This window comes from Dendrobates tinctorius, unplaced genomic scaffold (assembly GCF_039654945.1).
Source record: "Dendrobates tinctorius isolate UK_male_01 unplaced genomic scaffold, ASM3965494v1 ptg000116l, whole genome shotgun sequence".
In the NCBI taxonomy this organism is placed as follows: domain Eukaryota; kingdom Metazoa; phylum Chordata; class Amphibia; order Anura; family Dendrobatidae; genus Dendrobates; species Dendrobates tinctorius.
The window spans coordinates 48,744,543-48,769,180 of record NW_027361784.1 but is presented as its reverse complement, the minus strand read 5'-3'; positions in this window follow the sequence as shown (position 1 = coordinate 48,769,180).

The window sequence follows — 24,638 nt, the reverse complement described above, 5'->3', positions numbered from 1 at the left end:
TACTGTTATGAGTTCATTTTCTCCTTCACCTCTGATGTCTGATGAACTCCCTCTGCTGGTGAAAGGAGGTAGTGAAATTGATCTGGATGGGAAAACCTGTCACCTGCACAGGTGGAGTGTGATTGGACATCCGGAATTTCTGAGTGGATATAAGGCAGCCGACGCCCTGCAGGGTTGCTGGTGATCCTTTCTGCTCTGAGCTCTGGCTTCCAGTTTAGTTCCTGTCTACTAAAAGCTAAGTTTTTGCTCTGCTATTTTTCCATGAGATTTTGTCTGTTTACTTAGTGTTTGTGTTCACTGGTTGGGACGGGCTGAACTCCATTTTTTCCTCTGATCAGTTGATCTCTTTGCTCTGTCTTCAGAATATACCTGAGTGCTGATATAGTGATTTTGAAGTCTAGTGACTTCAGGGCCTTTTCTATCAGACCTGTAGGACATTATTTTTGGCAGGGTTTTTTGCGTGATTGCAGCCAGCATCTTTTCTGTCCTTTCCTATCTAGTTAGTTGGGCCCCATCATTTGCTCAGCCTGTCTTTCTGTCTGTGTTTGTGTTTTCATCTGTTTTTCACCGACAATACATGTTGGGGGCTGTCTATTGCTTTGGTGTCTGCTCTGGTGCAGTTTAGATGTCCCCTTTCTTTCTTTAGGCTTATTTAGCGCTCCGGCTGTGACGAGGGGTCTAGGGCACCGTAGGAACCCCCCACGGCTACTGTTAGTTGTGGTGAATAGGATCAGGGGTCTGCAATCCGCTAGCTACCAACCTCTCCGGTTTTCTGGACTTAGCTTGTGTTTTTGTTTTTTCCTCCTCCAGTGACTCATTCATAACAATGTGTGATGGGTATATGGGCACTGGACTATGGGATGGAGGATATGTGTGACGGGTATATGGGCATGGACTATGGAATGGAGGATGTGTGATGGGTATATGGGCACTCGACTATGAGATGGAGGATATGTATGATGGGTATATGGGCACGGGCCTATGGGATCGTGGATATGTATGATGGGTATATGGGCACGGGACTATGGGATGGAGGATAATTATAATTTGCTATAGCTAACCACAGTTAGTTACTATGCCCGGGCAGCGCCGGGCTCTTCAGCTAGTACTATGTATCCAAGGTTCGACAGGGTAAAAACACAACTTCAGGTGTACACAGGTTCTTATATTCTTATACAATACTCAGACCAAAATGTCTGGAATAAGAAAACTCAACTTGAAGTTGATGTGAAGCTAATCAGTTAGGCTTATTCATAAGTAGCTAATTACAATATATTAACGGTCTGACCATGGTAGCCACATACATACAGGAACATAGACACAGGCCGGTACGGACTGACAGACACATACAGGTCAGGGGTGGTAGAGAGACAGATGCAGGTCAGGCATTGCGTTGCACTCCTCGTCCCAGCTAAATGACTGTCTGACTCTTCTCTTGCACTAATTTGGTGGTGTAACCAGTGGTGCAGCCATTTTTCCAAAATGTCCCAAGAGCTGTTTTTCAACACAAAAACACCAGCCCACATGTTGCTAGTGCTACTGTGAGCAGTTGATCCATGTCTCCTGCAAAATCCCCCGTGTAACTAATGAAAATCAGAGTCAATGACACGAACATTATACACTCACTTTTGTATCTCATATCTATGAGTGCCTAATTATTTGGATTTAGACTCCCACGTCCTCCGCATCTCTGAACTTGTCTCCTGATGAGCACATCTGGGACATCATTAGTAAAAACAAATTGCAAAAAGGCGCTGCCAGCAGCGGATCTTGATGATTTGCTAAAACAGTATTCAGCGTAGCAGAACATTAATCAGATTGATAGCAGCCAAGATGTGTATGTGTGACGATTTCTAATACTCCAGATACTCCAGATGTATGGAATTGTTTTTCTTTCCATTTTTAATTGTATTGATATAAATAACAATTCTATCCATCCTGTGAGTTCCATATTTCCACAACATTTGATTGTTAGCTTTGGAATTTCAATGTTGAGGAGTGTAGACAATGATTAGATAGATGATAGATAGATTGATAGATAATAGATACATAGATAATAGATGATAGATAGATACATAATAGATTGATAAGAAGTTAAAATTGCTTAAATAAGTTATATATGTTTTAAAATAATGTAACAAAAATAATAATTTCTCTAAATTTTTTTTTTAAGTTGTTGGTTTATTTGATGGAAAAAGTTTTATGAACTTATAAAATTCCGTCCGTTCTTGAACTTATTTTTCCGTTAATAGATCACATTAAGCTCTTCTGACATCTGCTAAACCATTTATTTTCCTAAAAGCAAATGAAAGAGATTTGCTAATTCCACGAGCCACTTCATGAATATAAAACTTGCGAGAGATGCCGAACAAGGAGAGATGTATTAAATCTCTGCGGCTCTTCAGTGTTGAAGACTTTTCAGATCTTTCTTAAACTAATTTAATTCCTATTTGCATAATTTAAAATATGACAGATTTTACAAATATTGACAGAGTACATCGGGAGGCAGCAGCAGTGGACGGCGGCGGCGCCACTTCAAACACTTATCTGGTACTTCCAGCAACACTTTAAGCTGCCACTAAGTTGTGAGTGTACACGGCTAATGTCTGCGCTTCTCTACAGATTACTCCCTAATACATACACAGCGTGGAAAGCATCGATGGCCCCAATGTATGAAATTGTCATCCTATTACACTGCCAGCAAAACCTAAAGTGGGTAATTATCATGATTCACCCACACATTAAACTGATAATTTATTGTAATATATGGCATTTTTATAATCTCTTCTTACATGTAGTGCTATGGACCATGCTGGTATAACCTGGGCATCTCTTTATATAATTATATATGTACAGCTGGTATAACCTGGGCATCTCCTTATATAATTATATATGTACAGCTGGTATAACCTGGGCATCTCCTTATATAATTATATATGTACAGCTGGTATAACCTGGGCATCTCCTGTATATAATTATATATGTACAGCCAGTATAACCTGGGTATCTCCTGTATATAATTATATATGTACAGCCGGTATAACCTGGGCATCTCCTGTATATAATTATATATGTACAGCTGTTATAACCTGGGTATCTCCTGTATATAATTATATATGTACAGCCGGTATAACCTGGGCATCTCCTGTATATAATTATATATGTACAACTGGTATAACCTTGGCATCTCCTGTATATAATTATATATGTACAGCTGGTATAACCTGTGCATCTCTTTTATATAATTATATATGGACAGCTGGTATAACCTGCACATCTCCTGCATATAATTATATATGTACAGCAGGTATAACCTGGGCATCTCTTTATATAATTATATATGTACAGCTGGTATAACCTGGGCATCTCCTTATATAATTATATATGTACAGCTGTTATAACCTGGGTATCTCCTGTATATAATTATATATGTACAGCCGGTATAACCTGGGCATCTCCTGTATATAATTATGTATGTACAACTGGTATAACCTGGGCATCTCTTTATATAATTATATATGTACAGCCGGTATAACCTTGGCATCTCCTGTATATAATTATATATGTACAGCCGGTATAACCTGGGCATCTCCTGTATATAATTATATATTTACAGCTGGTATAACCTGGGCATCTCCTGTATATAATTATATATGTACAGCTGGTATAACCTGCACATCTCCTGCATATAATTATATATGTACAGCAGGTATAACCTGGGCATCTCCTGTATATAATTATATATGTACAGCTGGTATAACCTGCACATCTCCTGCATATAATTATATATGTACAGCTGGTATAACCTGGGCATCTCCTGTATATAATTATATATGTACAGCCGGTATAACCTGGGCATCTCCTGTATATAATTATATATGTACAGCTGGTATAACCTGGGCATCTCCTGTATATAATTATATATGTACAGCTGGTATAACCTGCACATCTCCTGCATATAATTATATATGTACAGCCGGTATAACCTTGGCATCTCCTGTATATAATTATATATGTACAGCCGGTATAACCTGGGCATCTCCTGTATATAATTATATATGTACAGCTGGTATAACCTGGGCATCTCCTGTATATAATTATATATGTACAGCTGGTATAACCTGCACATCTCCTGCATATAATTATATATGTACAGCCGGTATAACCTTGGCATCTCCTGTATATAATTATATATGTACAGCCGGTATAACCTGGGCATCTCCTGTATATAATTATATATGTACAGCTGGTATAACCTGGGCATCTCCTGTATATAATTATATATGTACAGCTGGTATAACCTGCACATCTCCTGCATATAATTATATATGTACAGCAGGTATAACCTGGGCATCTCCTGTATATAATTATATATGTACAGCTGGTATAACCTGCACATCTCCTGCATATAATTATATATGTACAGCTGGTATAACCTGGGCATCTCCTGTATATAATTATATATGTACAGCTGGTATAACCTGCACATCTCCTGCATATAATTATATATGTACAGCAGGTATAACCTGGGCATCTCCTGTATATAATTATATATGTACAGCTGGTATAACCTGCACATCTCCTGTATATAATTATATATGTACAGCTGGTATAACCTGGGCATCTCCTGTATATAATTATATATGTACAGCTGGTATAACCTGCACATCTCCTGCATATAATTATATATGTACAGCAGGTATAACCTGGGCATCTCCTTATATAATTATATATGTACAGCTGGTATAACCTGGGCATCTCCTGTATATAATTATATATGTACAGCTGGTATAACCTAGGCATCTCCTGTATATAATTATATATGTACAGCTGGTATAACCTGGGCATCTCCTGTATATAATTATATATGTACAGCTGGTATAACCTGGGCATCTACTGTATATAATTATATGTGTACAGCTGGTATAACCTGGGCATCTCCTGTATATAATTATATATGTACAGCTGGTATAACCTGGGCATCTCCTGTATATAATTATATATGTACAGCTGGTATAATCTGGGCATCTCCTGTATATAATTATATATGTACAGCTGGTATAACCTGGGCATCTCCTGCATATAATTATATATGTACAGCTGGTATAACCTGGGCATCTCCTGTATATAATTATATATGTACAGCTGGTATAACCTGGGTAACTCCTGTATATAATTATATATGTACAGCTGGTATAACCTGGGCATCTCCTGTATATAATTATATATGTACAGCTGGTATAACCTGGGTAACTCCTGTATATAATTATATATGACCAGCTGTGGTATAACCTGGGCATCTCCTGTATATAATTATATATGTACAGCCGGTATAACCTGGGCATCTCCTGTATATAATTATATATGTACAGCTGGTATAACCTGGGCATCTCCTGTATATAATTATATATGTACAGCTGGTATAACCTGGTCATCTCCTGTATATAATTATATATGTACAGCCAGTATAACCTGGGTATCTCCTGTATATAATTATATATGTACAGCCGGTATAACCTGGGCATCTCCTGTATATAATTATATATGTGCATCTGGTATAACCTGGGCATCTCCTGTATATAATTATATATGTACAGCCGGTATAACCTGGGCATCTCCTGTATATAATTATATATGTGCAGCTGGTATAACCTGGTCATCTCCTGTATATAATTATATATGTACAGCCGGTATAACCTGGGTATCTACTGTATATAATTACATATGTAGAGCTGGTATAACGTGGGCATCTCCTGTATATAATTATATATGTGCAGCTGGTATAACCTGGGCATCTCCTGTATATAATTATATATGTACAGCTGGTATAACCTGGACATCTCCTGTATATAATTATATATGTAGAGCTGGTATAACGTGGGCATCTCCTGTATATAATTATATATGTGCAGCTGGTATAACCTGGGCATCTCCTGTATATAATTATATATGTGCAGCTGGTATAACCTGGGTATCTCCTGTATATAATTATATATGTAGAGCTGGTATAACCTGGGCATCTCCTGTATATAATTATATATGTGCAGCTGGTATAACCTGGACATCTCCTGTATATAATTATATATGTAGAGCTGGTATAACGTGGGCATCTCCTGTATATAATTATATATGTGCAGCTGGTATAACCTGGGCATCTCCTGTATATAATTATATATGTGCAGCTGGTATAACCTGGGCATCTCCTGTATATAATTATATATGTGCAGCTGGTATAACCCGGATGTCTCCTATTTGTTTTGCCGGTGTGAGTTGATCCTGAGATTCTTGGGAGCAGTACTCCCATCCTCCTCTTGTGTTTTGGAGCTGTCAGTCGTCCCTGCACTGCTCCTGTTGGTCGTCGCCTTGTGTTCCTGTGATTGATACTCTGTATTCAGTCAGGATTTGTCCTTCTATTAAATGCTGACCATTAATTATACGCAATGTGACGGCTCGTCTGCTGAAATTGATTTTCAACCGGCCATGAATTATTTCAGCGGAAGCCTAAATACATTGTTTCCATTGTGATTGGTAAATTAATGAGATGATGCATTGTTTCAGGCCGTACTAAATAATCTATGACATTGAAAACATGAAAACGTTCCTAGCCAAAATATTCACCTCTTTCGCCTCCAAAGCAGAAGTAGAAGATTCGACGTCCACAGAGACCTAAGTGAGAAAATTGATTTCATTTTGATTCTGTCGCTGCGGAAGTCTCAGGAAACTTTAATTCGCTGGATCTTCCTAAATAAAAAATCAAACAAGTTCCAGGAGATGAAAGCCCCTGGCAAAGTTGGAAGAAAGTTTTTGTCTTAAAATCTGGTTCAGCGTGTTTGACCTTTCATTGATGAGTCCAATGTCACCAATAATAATAGAAGAATGACGTTAAGGCTGTTGTCACATACAATCTCTCCACGTCTTTCTAATTTAAATTGTAGCTCCCCCTTTAGGCAAAACCTATAAAAGCTTATTTTGCTGCCCTCATACCCCATAGGGACATAAAACTGCTTTTGTTTCACCTACCTGTCTAATACATACAGGAACTGTCCTGAATCTCAAGCTTGTAATCTGCCATCAGCATCTTCATCAGCATTCTGCCAGCACTATTGGAGCAGGAACTTCCGTCACTTACTTCCCAGCAATGCATTGCTTCTTCCATTAATCTAGTATTTTCTTGTCCGGAGCTGAAAACATACCTCTTGTTTATGTCCGTATACATTTTATCAGATGGTAGAATAGGAGGAAAGATTTACCCACAGCTCCTGTAGATCATCAAAAAAAACACCTCTACTCCCTATAGAGACATAAATACCAGCCAACACTTCCTATGGAGTGATAAAGACCTGCTAAACTTTCCATAGAACAACAAGGAATTGCCTTCATTTCCTGCAATACAGCTCATCTGCTGGAGACGGATTACACTTGACAACAGGCAGCGGATAGCAAGTTGCTCAGAAGAGAGACACCTAGTGGTTGAAACTTCGGGTTGATTATTTTGGGGGGGGCTGCAACAGTTTAATTTTTTAAGTAAAGTGATTTGACATTTAGATTCTATTAATGGAACTTACGTTCTCTCTAGAGTTTTGGCTGCCACCCCAGAGAAGCAGGGATGGCTGAAGCTAATGAGGACTTTGTCACGGTTCCATTTATAGTTTATTATTATTTTCCATTGGGTGAAATTTGATCTTTTGAAAAAAAATGTCTTGCCTTCTGATTGGTATAAATAAGACAATTATATATAGTTTATGTATTCTAATTGGCTCATATTTGACCAGTTCTTTATGTTTCTACTTCCTGACTGGCTAAAAAAAAGTTCTTTGTTTCTTTCCTCTGATTGCTTGAAATTTCATCTGGCCAAAAACTTTTCTAGCATCTAATTGGCTACAATATAGCCTAGTTTTATAATTGTCCCCAGGTTCTGATTGGCTAAAATCTTGTCTATTTTCATAACCGTTCTCAGGTTCTTAGTGGTTGAAATTTAATCTACTCCTAAAACAGTTATTGCATTCTTATTGGCTGAAATACAACTTGGTTCCTTATTCATTTACTTTTGCATCTAAAACCCTGTTAGGAGCGGCGGAGCGCACTAAATAAAACTAAATAATAAAGTGCGCTCGCCGCTAGGGGTCCACCGTGCAGTAGATGTTACACCGCTGCTAAGTAATGACAGACGAGCAATATAGCGGTATAATGCGCACGGGTTAGACTTCACCCAAAGTGCGCAAAGCGGGCTCTGTTCACACACAGAGGCGCCACAACATAAACATATGAAAAACGCTGAGCCTGTTAGGGTCACAGACCACAGGGAAATGCACACACGGTATCTGATCACGGGAGCAGGACCCAAGGCAGAGGAGCTGCGTCCGTCTAAACCTACCGTGTGTGCGGCGTTGCTACTGCGGATGCCAAGAAGGGCTGCAACTACAGCGTGGCATAGGGCACGGCCGCTAGTCGACAAAGCTAGGAGGCAGGCGCAATGTCGGACGCTAGAGTTGAGGTGCGGTGTGCACAGTGGCCTAAGGCTTGCCACTGACTGGCGCTGACTGCTGCACTAATTCCCTATCCACATGCGTAATATCAGAGGGAAGGGGTTTCAAATGAGTCAGTCACCAGAGTCATACATCCGTCACCATTCACACATTTAGCTTGAAAAGTCTATACTAGAGCATGGCCGAACGGTCATGCGCGCTTTTTATAGCCGTGCGGGACCTTCCAGATCTCCAAGTTGGACCAATGAGATCTGGAGCAGGACCTGGGCACATGACTCCCGATCTCCAATGGGAGATCGTCTCGTGAGCATGCCCAGTAGGAGCACAGAGGAACTTAGTCTCTGGAGCGGTCTGCTGCAAAGTAATCTCCTCTGCAGTAGATAGACAGCAGGAGACCACAGAATGTGAGGCTCTGGATTCCTGCAGAGCAGACACAGAAACCCGACGCCTAACAAACCCAAGAAGAAAACGCAAAATGAGTATATACCATATAGTACGTAAATAAGTAAATAGTGACAGTACATGTAGAGTTGAGCGACTTTTGGTTTTTTAGGGTCGCGTTTCGTTTCGTGAAACCCGACTTTTCCAAAAGTCGGGTCGAGCAAGATCGTCCGATTATAGGGAAAAGTCGGGGTCGTCCCGAAACACGAAACCCAATGTAAGTCAATGGGGAATAAAAGTCGGCAGTGAGAGGAGGACAGGAAACACACCTACAGCGCCCATTTGAATGCCAAACGCATCAATTCTTCTTACTTAAGCTTGTCAACCTTAATTAACTTCATAATACAAGTTACGCACTGAAAAATGGGGGTTATTTGGCTAAAGTTGTGGGGGGGGAGGGCTGGCTGCAGGTTTTCATGTGCCCTGGGCGAAAGAGCGCCCCTTTAACACATACCACAACTAGTGTTGAGCATTCCGATACCGCAAGTATCGGGTATCGGCCGATACTTGCTGTATCGGAATTCCGATACCGACTTCCGATATTTTTTCAATATCGGAAGTCGGCATCGGAATCGGAAGTTCAAAGTTGATTGACAGCCTGACGTCATCATGATGCGCAGTGTGTGCGCATCATGATGCGCCGTCATTTCGGGCCTTCCGGGGGTCTCTGCCGGCCTGCCGGGGGGCTGTGCCGGCCTGCCGGGGAGCTGTGTGGACTGCCCGGGGTCTGTACCGGCCTGCCGGGGGGCTGTGCCGGCCTGCCGGGGGGCTGTGCACCCTGTGGGGGTCTGTACCGGCCTGCCGGGGGGCTGTGCCGGCCTGTCGGTGGTCTGTGCACCCTGTGGGGGTCTGTACCGGCCTGCCGGGGGGCTGTGCCGGCCTGCCGGGGGGCTGTGCTGATGTCCGGGGGTCTGTGCAAGCATCGTCCGATGGGACTACAAGTCCCATCTGGCGATGCCTGCTACCATGACAGTGATTGACACATTAGCCAATGATGGGACAGTAGTAGTCCCATCATCCGGCTAATGTGTTAAATGTTTAAAAAAAAAAAAAAAAATACTACATGCATGCTACATACATACTACATGCTACATACATACTACATACATACTACATACATACTACATACATACCACATATATACTACATACATACTACATACATAACACATATATACTACATACATACTACATACATACTACATATATACTACATGCATGCTACATACATACTACATGCTACATACATACTACATACATACTACATGCATGCTACATACATACTACATACTACATACATACTACATATATACTACATGCATGCTACATACATACTACATGCTACATACATGCTACATACATACTACATGCATGCTACATACATACTACATGCTACATACATACTACATATATACTACATGCATGCTACATACATACTACATGCTACATACATACTACATATATACTACATACATACTACATACATACTACATGCATGCTACATACATACTACATGCTACATACATACTACATATATACTACATGCATGCTACATACATACTACATGCTACATACATACTACATGCTACATACATACTACATATATACTACATACATACTACATACATACTACATGCATGCTACATACATACTACATATATACTACATGCATGCTACATACATACTGCATGCTACATGCATGCTACATACATACTACATACATACTACATGCTACATACATACCACATATATAATACATACATACTACATACAATACATTCATACAATACATACATAGACATACAGTACATATAACATAGAGTAATACTTACCAATACTTGTCACATTGTTCCCCGAAGCCATTGTCTTTTACGGAATAAATATTAACATAACAAACCACAAAAATACTCACCCACGATCCGAAGCAGTCCACGAGTGTGTCCCACGACGATCTTGGGTAGAGAACTGCAGCATCAGCTGTTGCTGCCGTTCTCTACGGGCTGCAGGAATCCAATGACGGAAGGTAGGTATCCTTCTGCACTGTATTCCTCCGCCACTTAAAAAAAAAAAAAGTCCCTAGTCTCACTTTATGCCATTGCTGCGTGGGAATTTCCCACACAGCAATGGCATAAAGTGAGACTAGGGACTTTTTTTTTTTTAAGTGGCAGAGGAATACAGTGCGGAAGGATACCTACCTTCCGTCATTGGATTCCTGCAGCCCGTAGAGAACGGCAGCAACAGCTGATGCAGCAGTTCTCTACCCAAGATCGTCGTGGGACACACTCGTGGACTGCTTCGGATCGTGGGTGATTATTTTTGTGGTTTGTTATGTTAATATTTATTCCGTAAAAGACAATGGCTTCGGGGAACAATGTGACAAGTATTGGTAAGTATGTTACTCTATGTTATATGTACTGTATGTCTATGTATGTATTGTATGAATGTATTGTATGTAGTATGTATGTAGTATATATGTGGTATGTATGTAGCATGTAGTATGTATGTAGTATGTATGTAGCATGCATGTAGCATGCAGTATGTATGTAGCATGCATGTAGTATATATGTAGTATGTATGTAGCATGTAGTATGTATGTAGCATGCATGTAGTATATATGTAGTATGTATGTAGCATGTAGTATGTATGTAGCATGCATTTAGTATGTATGTAGTATGTATGTAGTATATATGTAGTATGTATGTAGCATGTAGTATGTATGTAGCATGCATGTAGTATATATGTAGTATGTATGTAGCATGTAGTATGTATGTAGCATGCATGTAGTATGTATGTAGTATGTATGTAGTATATATGTAGTATGTATGTAGCATGTAGTATGTATGTAGCATGCATGTAGTATATATGTAGTATGTATGTAGCATGTAGTATGTATGTAGTATGTATGTAGTATGTATGTGGTATGTATGTAGTATATATGTAGTATGTATGTAGCATGTAGTATGTATGTAGCATATATGTAGTATGTATGTAGTATGTATGTAGCATGCATGTAGTATATATGTAGTATGTATGTAGCATATATGTAGTATGTATGTAGCATGTAGTATATATGTAGTATGCATGTTGCATGCATGTAGTATATATGTAGTATGTATGTTGCATGTAGTATATATGTATTATGAATGTAGCATGTATGTAGTATGTAGTATGTATGTAGCATGCATGTAGTATATATGTAGTATGTATGTAGCATGTAGTATGTATGTAGCATGCATGTAGTATATATGTAGTATGTATGTAGCATGTAGTATGTATGTAGTATGTATGTAGTATGTATGTGGTATGTATGTAGTATATATGTAGTATGTATGTAGCATATATGTAGTATGTATGTAGTATGTATGTAGCATGCATGTAGTATATATGTAGTATGTATGTAGCATATATGTAGTATGTATGTAGCATGTAGTATATATGTAGTATGCATGTTGCATGCATGTAGTATGTATGTAGTATGTATGTTGCATGTAGTATATATGTAGTATGAATGTAGCATGTATGTAGTATGTAGTATGAATGTAGCATGTATGTAGTATGCATGTTGTATGTATGTAGCATGTAATTTTTTTTTTTTTTTTTTTTTTACATTCAACACATTAGCCGGATGATGGGACTACTACTGTCCCATCATTGGCTAATGTGTCAATCACTGTCATGGTAGCAGGCATCGCCCGATGGGACTTGTAGTCCCATCGGACGATGCCTGCACAGACCCCCGAAGCCTGCACAGCCCCCCGGCAGGCCGGCACAGCCCACCGGAGCCTGCACAGCCCCCCTGGCAGGCCGGCACAGCCCCCCGGCAGGCCGGCACAGACCACCGGAGCCTGCACAGACCCCCTGGCAGGCCGGCACAGCCCCCCGAAAGGCCCGTACAGACCCCAGAGAGGCTGTACAAGGGAAAAACAGGATTTTTCTTATTCCGATACCGGAAGTCCCATAGACTTGAATGGGACTTCCGGTATCGGAATCGGCGATACCGATACGTTTTTTTAAGATCGGCCGATCCATTCCGATCCGATACTTTGAAGTATCGGACGGTATCGCTCAACTCTAACCACAACTCATCATGCTCCGATACGGCAGATAAATAGCGGTATAGTACAATGAAAAATACCTCACTTTTTACATCTCATGACGAGGCTGCCACGTGACGAGGCTGACGTGATTTTACATCTCATTGGCTGCCACGAGAAGTGGTGAGTTCTCCTTCAATGGAAGTCTTCAAACAGAGGCTGGACAGACATCTGACTGGGATGATTTAGCGAATCCTGCTTTGAGCAGGGGGTTGGACCAGATGGCCCAGGAGGTCCCTTCCAACTCTACGATTCTATGATTCTATGAGGCCCATCTATTTCTCCATACAGAATCATTGGTCCCATATAATGTTTGAAACAGTATACGATGAGCTCCACATAATGCTACAGTATATGTTGGTCCCCATGGATGAAGCTCCACTGTCTTATGGGCCCAAATAATGCTCCAAACATAATGGGCCCCATTTCTAATGCTCTAGTGTATAATGGGCCCTGTAAATGCTGCTCCAGTGTCTGATGTCCACCTTTGGAATGTTCCAGTGTATGGTGGGCCCCATCTATCATTCTCCAGAGTATAGTGCTCCCCAAAAATTGCTGTCCCAACATTGAAAACAATCAAATAAGTCTCCTCGCTAGGGAATCCCTGTACTTGTCTGGACAGGTGCTGTAGCTTGCTTAACAGCTCGCCAGCCGTTCTCACGCCCAGTATGGATTGCACGTGATTGCACAAAGGTTAGAAAGGGTACCGTATCCCTGGATAACATGTATGGATAGCGTACACATTCAAAATATATGTCTCAGGAGGCAGGCTCAGACGGTGTTAGGCCCAGTATGGATTGCACGTGATTGCACAAAGGTTAGAAAGGGTACCGTATCCCTGGATAACATGTTTGGATAGCGTACACATTCAAAATATATGTCTCAGGAGGCAGGCTCAGACGGTGTTAGGCCCAGTATGGATTGCACGTGATTGCACAAAGGTTAGAAAGGGTACCGTATCCCTGGATAACATGTATGGATAGCGTACACATTCAAAATATATGTCTCAGGAGGCAGGCTCAGACGGTGGCAGGCACAGTATGGATTGCACGTGATTGCACAAAGGTTAGAAAGGGTACCGTATCCCCGGATAACATGTATGGATAGCGTACACATTCAAAATATATGTCTCAGGAGGCAGGCTCAGATGGTGTTAGGCCCAGTATGGATTGCACGTGATTGCACAAAGGTTAGAAAGGGTACCGTATCCACGGATAACATGTATGGATAGCGTACACATTCAAAATATATGTCTCAGGAGGCAGGCTCAGACGGTGTTAGGCCCAGTATGGATTACACGTGATTGCACAAAGGTTAGAAAGGGTACCGTATCCCCGGATAACATGTATGGATAGCGTACACATTCAAAATATATGTATCAGGAGGCAGGCTCAGACGGTGTTAGGCCCAGTATGGATTGCACGTGATTGCACAAAGGTTAGAAAGGGTACCGTATCCCCGGATAACATGTATGGATAGCGTACACATTCAAAATATATGTCTCAGGAGGCAGGCTCAGACGGTGTTAGGCCCAGTATGGATTGCACGTGATTGCACAAAGGTTAGAAAGGGTACCGTATCCCCGGATAACATGTATGGATAGCGTACACATTCAAAATATATGTCTCAGGAGGCAGGCTCAGATGGTGTCAGGCCCAGTATGGATTGCACATGATTGCACAAAGGTTAGAAAGGGTACCGTATCCCTGGATAACATGTATGGATAGCGTACACATTCAAAATATATGTCTCAGGAGGCAGGCTCAGACGGTGTCAGGCACAGTATGGATTGCACGTGATTGCACAAAGGTTAGAAAGGGTACCGTATCCCCGGATAACATGTATGGATAGCGTACACATTCAAAATATATGTCTCAGGAGGCAGGCTCAGACGGTGTTAGGCCCAGAATGGATTGCACGTGATTGCACAAAGGTTAGAAAGGGTACCGTATCCCCGGATAACATGTATGGATAGCGTACACATTCAAAATATATGTCTCAGGAGGCAGGCTCAGACGGTGTTAGGCCCAGTATGGATTGCACGTGATTGCACAAAGGTTAGAAAGCGTACCGTATCCCCGGATAACATGTATGGATAGCGTACACATTCAAAATATATGTATCAGGAGGCAGGCTCAGACGGTGTTAGGCCCAGTATGGATTGCACGTGATTGCACAAAGGTTAGAAAGGGTACCGTATCCCCAGATAACATGTATGGATAGCGTACACATTCAAAATATATGTCTCAGGAGGCAGGCTCAGACGGTGTTAGGCCCAGTATGGATTGCACGTGATTGCACAAAGGTTAGAAAGGGTACCGTATCCCTGGATAACATGTATGGATAGCGTACACATTCAAAATATATGTCTCAGGAGGCAGGCTCAGACGGTGTTAGGCCCAGTATGGATTGCACGTGATTGCACAAAGGTTAGAAAGGGTACCGTATCCCTGGATAACATGTATGGATAGCGTATACATTCAAAATATATGTCTCAGGAGGCAGGCTCAGACGGTGTTAGGCCCAGTATGGATTGCACGTGATTGCACAAAGGTTAGAAAGGGTACCGTATCCCTGGATAACATGTATGGATAGCGCACACATTCAAAATATATGTCTCAGGAGGCAGGCTCAGACGGTGGCAGGCACAGTATGGATTGCACGTGATTGCACAAAGGTTAGAAAGGGTACCGTATCCCCGGATAACATGTATGGATAGCGTACACATTCAAAATATATGTCTCAGGAGGCAGGCTCAGACGGTGTTAGGCCCAGTATGGATTGCACGTGATTGCACAAAGGTTAGAAAGGGTACCGTATCCCCGGATAACATGTATGGATAGCGTACACATTCAAAATATATGTATCAGGAGGCAGGCTCAGACGGTGTTAGGCCCAGTATGGATTGCACGTGATTGCACAAAGGTTAGAAAGGGTACCGTATCCCCGGATAACATGTATGGATAGCGTACTCATTCAAAATATATGTCTCAGGAGGCAGGCTCAGACGGTGTTAGGCCCAGTATGGATTGCACGTGATTGCACAAAGGTTAGAAAGGGTACCGTATCCCCGGATAACATGTATGGATAGCGTACACATTCAAAATATATGTCTCAGGAGGCAGGCTCAGACGGTGTCAGGCCCAGTATGTATTGCACATGATTGCACAAAGGTTAGAAAGGGTACTGTATCCCCGGATAACATGTATGGATAGCGTACACATTCAAAATATATGTCTCAGGAGGCAGGCTCAGATGGTGTCAGGCACAGTATGGATTGCACGTGATTGCACAAAGGTTAGAAAGGGTACCGTATCTCCGGATAACATGTATGGATAGCATACACATTCAAAATATATGTCTCAGGAGGCAGGCTCAGATGGTGTTAGGCCCAGTATGGATTGCACGTGATTGCACAAAGGTTAGAAAGGGTACCGTATCCCCGGATAACATGTATGGATAGCGTACACATTCAAAATATATGTATCAGGAGGCAGGCTCAGACGGTGTTAGGCCCAGTATGGATTGCACGTGATTGCACAAAGGTTAGAAAGGGTACCGTATCCCCGGATAACATGTATGGATATCGTACACATTCAAAATATATGTCTCAGGAGGCAGGCTCAGACGGTGTTAGGCCCAGTATGGATTGCACGTGATTGCACAAAGGTTAGAAAGGGTACCGTATCCCTGGATAACATGTATGGATAGCGTACACATTCAAAATATATGTCTCAGGAGGCAGGCTCAGACGGTGTCAGGCCCAGTATGGATTGCACGTGATTGCACAAAGGTTAGAAAGGGTACCGTATCCCTGGATAACATGTATGGATAGCGTACACATTCAAAATATATGTCTCAGGAGGCAGGCTCAGACGGTGTTAGGCCCAGTATGGATTGCACGTGATTGCACAAAGGTTAGAAAGGGTACCGTATCCCCGGATAACATGTATGGATAGCGTACACATTCAAAATATATGTCTCAGGAGGCAGGCTCAGACGGTGTTAGGCCCAGTATGGATTGCACGTGATTGCACAAAGGTTAGAAAGGGTACCGTATCCCCGGATAACATGTATGGATATCGTACACATTCAAAATATATGTCTCAGGAGGCAGGCTCAGACGGTGTTAGGCCCAGTATGGATTGCACGTGATTGCACAAAGGTTAGAAAGGGTACCGTATCCCTGGATAACATGTATGGATAGCGTACACATTCAAAATATATGTCTCAGGAGGCAGGCTCAGACGGTGTCAGGCACAGAATGGATTGCACGTGATTGCACAAAGGTTAGAAAGGGTACCGTATCCCCGGATAACATGTATGGATAGCGTACACATTCAAAATATATGTCTCAGGAGGCAGGCTCAGACGGTGTCAGGCACAGTATGGATTTGACGGCCCAGATTACACAGCGGAGGAGCAGGGAGAGGTAAAGATTGCAAATGCTGGGGCCCTGCCCAAGCAAGGGGGGCCCACTCGTGGGCGTCGGTACTGGCACTGGGCCCCTCATAGTACAGCGGTGTGTCTGACGGCGGGTGTGCACCACCACCGTCAGAGACACTTGATTGCACTATGAGGGACCCTGTGCGAGTGCCCGCGCCCAAGAGTTGGCCTACCCACCTGTCCAGGGAAACGGCACTCGCACGGTGTCGTGCGGTAGGTGGTGACCCCGGCCATGGGGGGGAGGCAGCACAGTTAGGGAGTTTTAGAATGTGGCATATGTTGATGTTGGACATTCAGCTGATGCAAAAGGCGAAATAGGTGAAGTACCAGGAAGAGGTGGACCAAAGCAAGCCATTTTTCTGTCACCCTATGTGTCATCAGGGGAAGGTGGGACAAAATCCTTGGAAACCCATGCGTGGTTCATTTTAATGAAGGTTAGATCATCCACATTTTGGGTTGACAGACGGGTCCTTTTTTCTGTCAGGATTGATCCAGCTGCACTGAAGACTCTTTCCGATAGCATACTTGCAGCTGGGCAAGCGAGCTGCTGTAAGGCATATTGGGCCAATTCAGGCCAGGTGTCCAGTTTAGCGGCCCAATAGTCAAAGGGGAATGACCTGTGTGGGAGAACATCGATATGGGAGGAAAAGTAGTTTGTAACCATAGTTGACAACTGCTGTCTCCTGTCACTTTCCATCGATGCAGTATTACCAGTTGTGTGAGCGGTATTTGAAAAATCAGTCCACAACATTGTCATGAAACCCCTGTCTCCAACGCCACTTCTGCTGTGTGCACCACGAACACCTCTGCCAAGCTGCCCCCGGCCCGTACGGCTCGTGTGAGAACCATCACCGCTGCTGTGTGCTGGGAATGCCTCAAGCAACCGATTTACCAGAGTTGCTTGTTTTTTAGCCAATATTAGGTCAAGGTTCTCCTGTGGCATGATGTTTTGTAATTTGCCTTTATAGCGTGGATCCAGGATGCTGGCCAACCAGTAGTCATCATCGTTCATCATTTTGGCAATGCGGGGGTCCCTTTTTAGGATCCGCAAGGCATAATCTGACATGTGGGCCAATGTTCCAGGTGTCAATGATGCACTGCGAGTGCTGGGTGGAGGAGCACTTTCTGGCAAATCCACATCCCTCCAGTCACGCACAAACCCTGTACCAGACCTTGCCACGCCAACATTTTCACTTTCCCCACGAGATGCATCCTCCTCCCCTAAGTAATCATCCCCATCATCATCCTCCTCCTCCTCTTCTTCCTCCACCTCGTCCAGGAGAGGTCCCTGAGCAGACAATGGCTGAATGTCATCAAGGATTCCCTCCTCCTCTTCCTCCTCGTCAACATTGGCTGCAGACGCCTGCTCCTTAAGGTGCGTCAAAGTTTGCATGAGCAGACGCATAAGTGGGATGCTCATGCTTAGGATGGCGTCGTCTGCGCTTACCAGCCGTGTGCATTCCTCAAAACACTGAAGGACTTTACAAAGGTCTTTCAGCTTCGACCACTGCACGCCTGTCAACTCCATGTCTGCTCTCAAAGTGCCTGGCCGTGTATCCTCCCACAAATGCATTATGGCCTGCCTCTGCTCGCACAGCCGCTCCACCATGTGCAGGGTGGAGTTCCACCTTGTTGCAATGTCGATAATGAGGCGGTGGTTGGGAAGGTGGAGCAATCGCTGCAGCTTCTGCATACGAACGGAGTGTACAGGCGACCGGCGGATGTGCGCGCACAGTCTTCGCACCTTCTGGAGCAGGGCTGTTAACTCCGGATAATTTTTGAGGAAGCACTGCACCACCAGGTTCAAGGTGTGAGCCAAGCAAGGTATGTGGCTGAGTTTTGAAAGGGCTATGGCTGCCACAAAATTACGGCCGTTATCACTAACTACCTTGCCTGCCTCAAGATGTACACTGCCCAGCCATGACTCAGTTTGTCGCTTCAAGTACTCGGCCAGCACCTCGGCGGTGTGTCTGTCGCCCAAACACATCATCTGCAACACAGCCTGCTGACGCTTTCCACTAGCTGCTCGATAGGGGGACACATCGTGTGCAACAGTGGCAGCTGCAGATGGAGTGCTCGTACGACTGCGCTCTGTGGACGAGCTTTCGCTTATGGAGGAGGAGGGTCGAACGCCTACAGCCAACTGTTTCCTATACCGTGGGCTAGGCAGCACTGTCCCACCACCACTGTCCCCTGTGGACCCTGCATCCACCACATTAACCCAGTGCGCAGTGATGGACACGTAACGGCCCTGGCCTTGCCGACTGGACCATGCATCAGTTGTGAGGTGCACCTTTCCGCTCACTGACTGCTTGAGTGCATGAACAATGCGGTCTTTCACATGATGGTGGAGGGCTGGGATGGCTTTGCGAGAGAAGAAGTGGCGACTGGGTAGGTCATAGCATGGTACTGCATAGGCCATGAGTTCGCGGAAAGCTGTGCTTTCCACCAACCGAAAGGGCATCATCTCAAACGAGATTAGTTTGGCAATGTGGGCGTTCAAACCCAGTGTACGCGGATGAGAGACTGAGTACTTTCTTGACCTACTCATAGTGTCTGGGAGGGTGAGCTGGACTTGAGAGCTGCATATGGTGGAAGTAGCGGTGGACAGGGCGGACTGAGAGAGGGTTGATGATGGTGATGGAGTTGGTGTTCTTTCTGATGGCCTAGAATCAGTCTTTCGTTGATATAACAGTGGGATTCCCTGACTGCTGTGGTCTTGCAACGACACCTCAACATTTGCTGCTGTGCTAACCGGTGGGCTTACAGTGGGGGAAACAATGTAGCGTTGCTGACTACCTTCGTTGTGATCAGTTGCACATGTGGCACTTGAGGTTTGGTGTTGTGTCCACGCTTGCAAGTGCATGCTGGTTAAATGTCTAAACTGGTATTCAAATTTTTCAGATTTTTCCCTCGGCTAAAGGTCTTTGCGCACTTCTTACAGATAACCTTGGCCTGATCATGAGGATTTTGTTCAAAAAAGTGCCACACTGCACTCTTCCTACTTTGGCAGACATTTTGCGGCCTAGCACGCTGTGATCTTTTGACCCTCTGGACAAGCTGTCCAGCAACTCTTTTGATGTTTGGAACCTGTCTTTGGAGTGCTCCGGGCCTGCCAGATAACAGCTGTTGCGATGTCGATGTCTGCTGTGGATGCTCCTCATCTGAGCTATTGGAAGCAGCACCCTCTTCCCCCAATGGATGCCAATCTGGGTCAACAACTGGGTCATCCATCACCTCCTCTTCTATGTCATGTGCACCTTTCTCTGTGTCACCGTGTATGGTGGTATAGTGTGCGGGAAGGGGCACCTGAGTCTCATCAGGGTCAAAATCTGGCTCTGTACACTGCGAGGACAATGTAGTGCTCTGAGTGAATGTACCAGCAGAATCATCCATCAGCGGCTGTGCATCAGTGCACTCCATGTCAGATTCATCTTGGCCTGGGTAATTCACCATTTAACTTGATAATCCAGGCATGGTATGTGAAAACAGCTCCATGGAGTAATCAGTAGTATGGCCTGCGTCATCCTTCAATCTTGGTTGGGGTGAAGGACACAAGGAAAGGTGTGGTTCATGAACATGAGCCTCCAATGACGACTCAGTGCTTTTACTTTTTACAACTGAAGAAGAGGAGGCGATAGAGCTGGAGGCTGAGTCAGCAATGTAAGACAAAACTTTTTCCTGATGCTCTGCCTTTAAAAGCGGTTTGCCAACTCCTAGAAAACTAAGCGTTCGAGGCCTTATGTAGACAGACGATGACGCAGGGTCAGCACCTCCTGCATTCGGTCCTATTTTTCTCTTGCCACTACCATCAGATCCACCACCAACACCATCATTACCAGCTGCCAACCCCCGCCCAATTCCACGGCCTCTTCCACCAGCCTTCCTCATTTTTGGTAGAAATGTAGACAAAATCCAACAAACTATATAGTAATGTAAAACAAGGTACAAGGTGTCTATAGGACAGGGGAGATTTAGAATTTCTGCACACACTTGTGGACAGTGGACACTTTTGGATTGTGTGAGGCCCACTGATATCTGAGCGCTATGTGACACGCTCGATGGCACAGCTGCCTGTGACCAAAGTGACGAGAGGATAATGGAGATTTTGAATCTCTGCGCACACTTTTGGACACTGGACACTTGTGGATTGTGTGAGGCCCACTGATATCTGAGCGCTATGTGACACGCTCGATGGCACAGCTGCCTGTGACCAAAGTGACGAGAGGATAATGGAGATTTTGAATCTCTGCGCACACTTTTGGACACTGGACACTTGTGGATTGTGTGAGGCCCACTGATATCTGAGCGCTATGTGACACGCTCGATGGCACAGCTGCCTGTGACCAAAGTGACGAGAGGATAATGGAGATTTTGAATCTCTGCGCACACTTTTGGACACTGGACACTTGTGGATTGTGTGAGGCCCACTGATATCTGAGCGCTATGTGACACGCTCGATGGCACAGCTGCCTGTGACCAAAGTGACAAGAGGATAATGGAGATTTTGAATCTCTGCGCACACTTTTGGACACTGGACACTTGTGGATTGTGTGAGGCCCACTGATATCTGAGCGCTATGTGACACGCTTGATGGCACAGCTGCCTGTGACCAAAGTGACGAGAGGATAATGGAGATTTTGAATCTCTGCGCACACTTTTGGACACTGGACACTTGTGGATTGTGTGAGGCCCACTGATATCTGAGCGCTATGTGACACGCTCGATGGCACAGCTGCCTGTGACCAAAGTGACGAGAGGATAATGGAGATTTTGAATCTCTGCGCACACTTTTGGACACTGGACACTTGTGGATTGTGTGAGGCCCACTGATATCTGAGCGCTATGTGACACGCTCGATGGCACAGCTGCCTGTGACCAAAGTGACGAGAGGATAATGGAGATTTTGAATCTCTGCGCACACTTTTGGACACTGGACGCTTGTGGATTGTGTGAGGCCCACTGATATCTGAGTGCTCTGTGACACGCTCGATGGCACAGCTGCCTGTGACCAAAGTGACGAGAGGATAATGGAGATTTTGAATCTCTGCGCACACTTTTGGACACTGGACACTTGAGGATTGTGTGAGGCCCACTGATATCTGAGCGCTATGTGACAGGCTCGATGGCACAGCTGTGACCAAAGTGACGAGAGGATAATGGAGATTTTGAATCTCTGCGCACACTTTTGGACACTGGACACTTGTGGATTGTGTGAGGCCCACTGATATCTGAGCGCTATGTGACAGGCTCGATGGCACAGCTGCCTGTGACAAAAGTGACGAGAGGATAATGGAGATTTTCAATCTCTGCGCACACTTTTGGACACTGGACACTTGTGGATTGTGTGAGGCCCACTGATATCTGAGCGCTATGTGACACGCTCGATGGCACAGCTGTGACCAAAGTGACGAGAGGATAATGGAGATTTTGAATCTCTGTGCACACTTTTGGACACTGGACACTTGTGGATTGTGTGAGGCCCACTGATATCTGAGCGCTATGTGACACGCTCGATGGCACAGCTGCCTGTGACCAAAGTGACGAGAGGATAATGGAGATTTTGAATCTCAGTGCACACTTTTGGACACTGGACACTTGTGGATTGTGTGAGGCCCACTGATATCTGAGCGCTAAGTGACAGGCTCGATGGCACAGCTGCCTGTGACCAAAGTGACGAGAGGATAATGGAGATTTTGAATCTCTGCGCACACTTTTGGACACTGGACACTTGTGGATTGTGTGAGGCCCACTGATATCTGAGCGCTATGTGACACGCTCGATGGCACAGCTGTCTGTGACCAAAGTGACGAGAGGATAATGGAGATTTTGAATCTCTGCGCACACTTTTGGACACTGGACACTTGTGGATTGTGTGAGGCCCACTGATATCTGAGCGCTATGTGACACGCTCGATGGCACAGCTGCCTGTGACCAAAGTGACGAGAGGATAATGGAGATTTTGAATCTCTGCACACACTTTTGGACACTGGACACTTGTGGATTGTGTGAGGCCCACTGATATCTGAGCGCTATGTGACACGCTCGATGGCACAGCTGCCTGTGACCAAAGTGACGGGAGGATAATGGAGATTTTGAATCTCTGCGCACACTTTTGGACACTGGACACTTGTGGATTGTGTGAGGCCCACTGATATCTGAGCGCTATGTGACAGGCTCGATGGCACAGCTGTGACAAAAGTGACTAGAGGATAAGGGAGATTGGATTGCTTTTAAAAAAGCAGTTTGCGGAGCAGTGGGTAAACAGCAATGCCAGCCTGTCAGGAAGCCTTAGAAGGCAGCCCAACAACCAACACCACTGATACACCACAATATAGCCTCCCCTTGCACTGCACACACAGTGACTTGTGTGTTGTGCAGGCCAAATCGCTAGCAGCAGAAGCAGTTTTTTTGTCTTCTTCCCTGCCTAACGCTCTCCCTACAGAATCAGCAGCAACCTCTCCCTATACTAAGATCGGCAGAAGTAAGATGGCGGTCGGCGTGCACGCCCTTTTATACCCCCTGTGACGCCCACCAAAGCAAGCCAATCACTTGCATGCCCTTCTGAAAGATGGTGGTGACCCGTGCCTAGGTCATCACGTTGCCCACAGTGTCCGTGGATCCTGATTGGCTGAAAAAGAGCGCAAAACAAACTTTTGAAACGCGACTTTGGCGCGTAAGTCGCCGACCTCGTGGCCGACCTCATCCTAAGGTCGGGTTTCGTTTCATGAAACCCGACTTTGCCAAAAGTCGGTGACTTTTGAATTTTTTCGACCCTTTTCGCTCAACTCTAAGTACATGTAAATAGCATAGGGGACTTAGTTAAGGCTATTTTGATCAAAAAGTGATAAAGGTGTAGCCAATTGGGGATGGTCCTATCGTGTCCCTAGTATTAAAACCTTTCCTTGTGTCAGCCGACCTCATTGTGAATAAGGGCAGGTCAGGACAGGGACCCAACTGTTCAGACACCTGCCAATGGGAAGCTATATAGATCAGACAGGGGTGCCACGTCACTGTTTGTACAACGTACAAGAAACTACAGCAAAACCAAAGAAATGAGCCGCAGCATAAGTTGTTGGTATACGTGCAACGTGTAAGCGCACGTTCACATGTGCATCTGCAGTACACACTTGCCATGTCTGAGCAATGAAAGCTCCTAATTAGTAAACAGG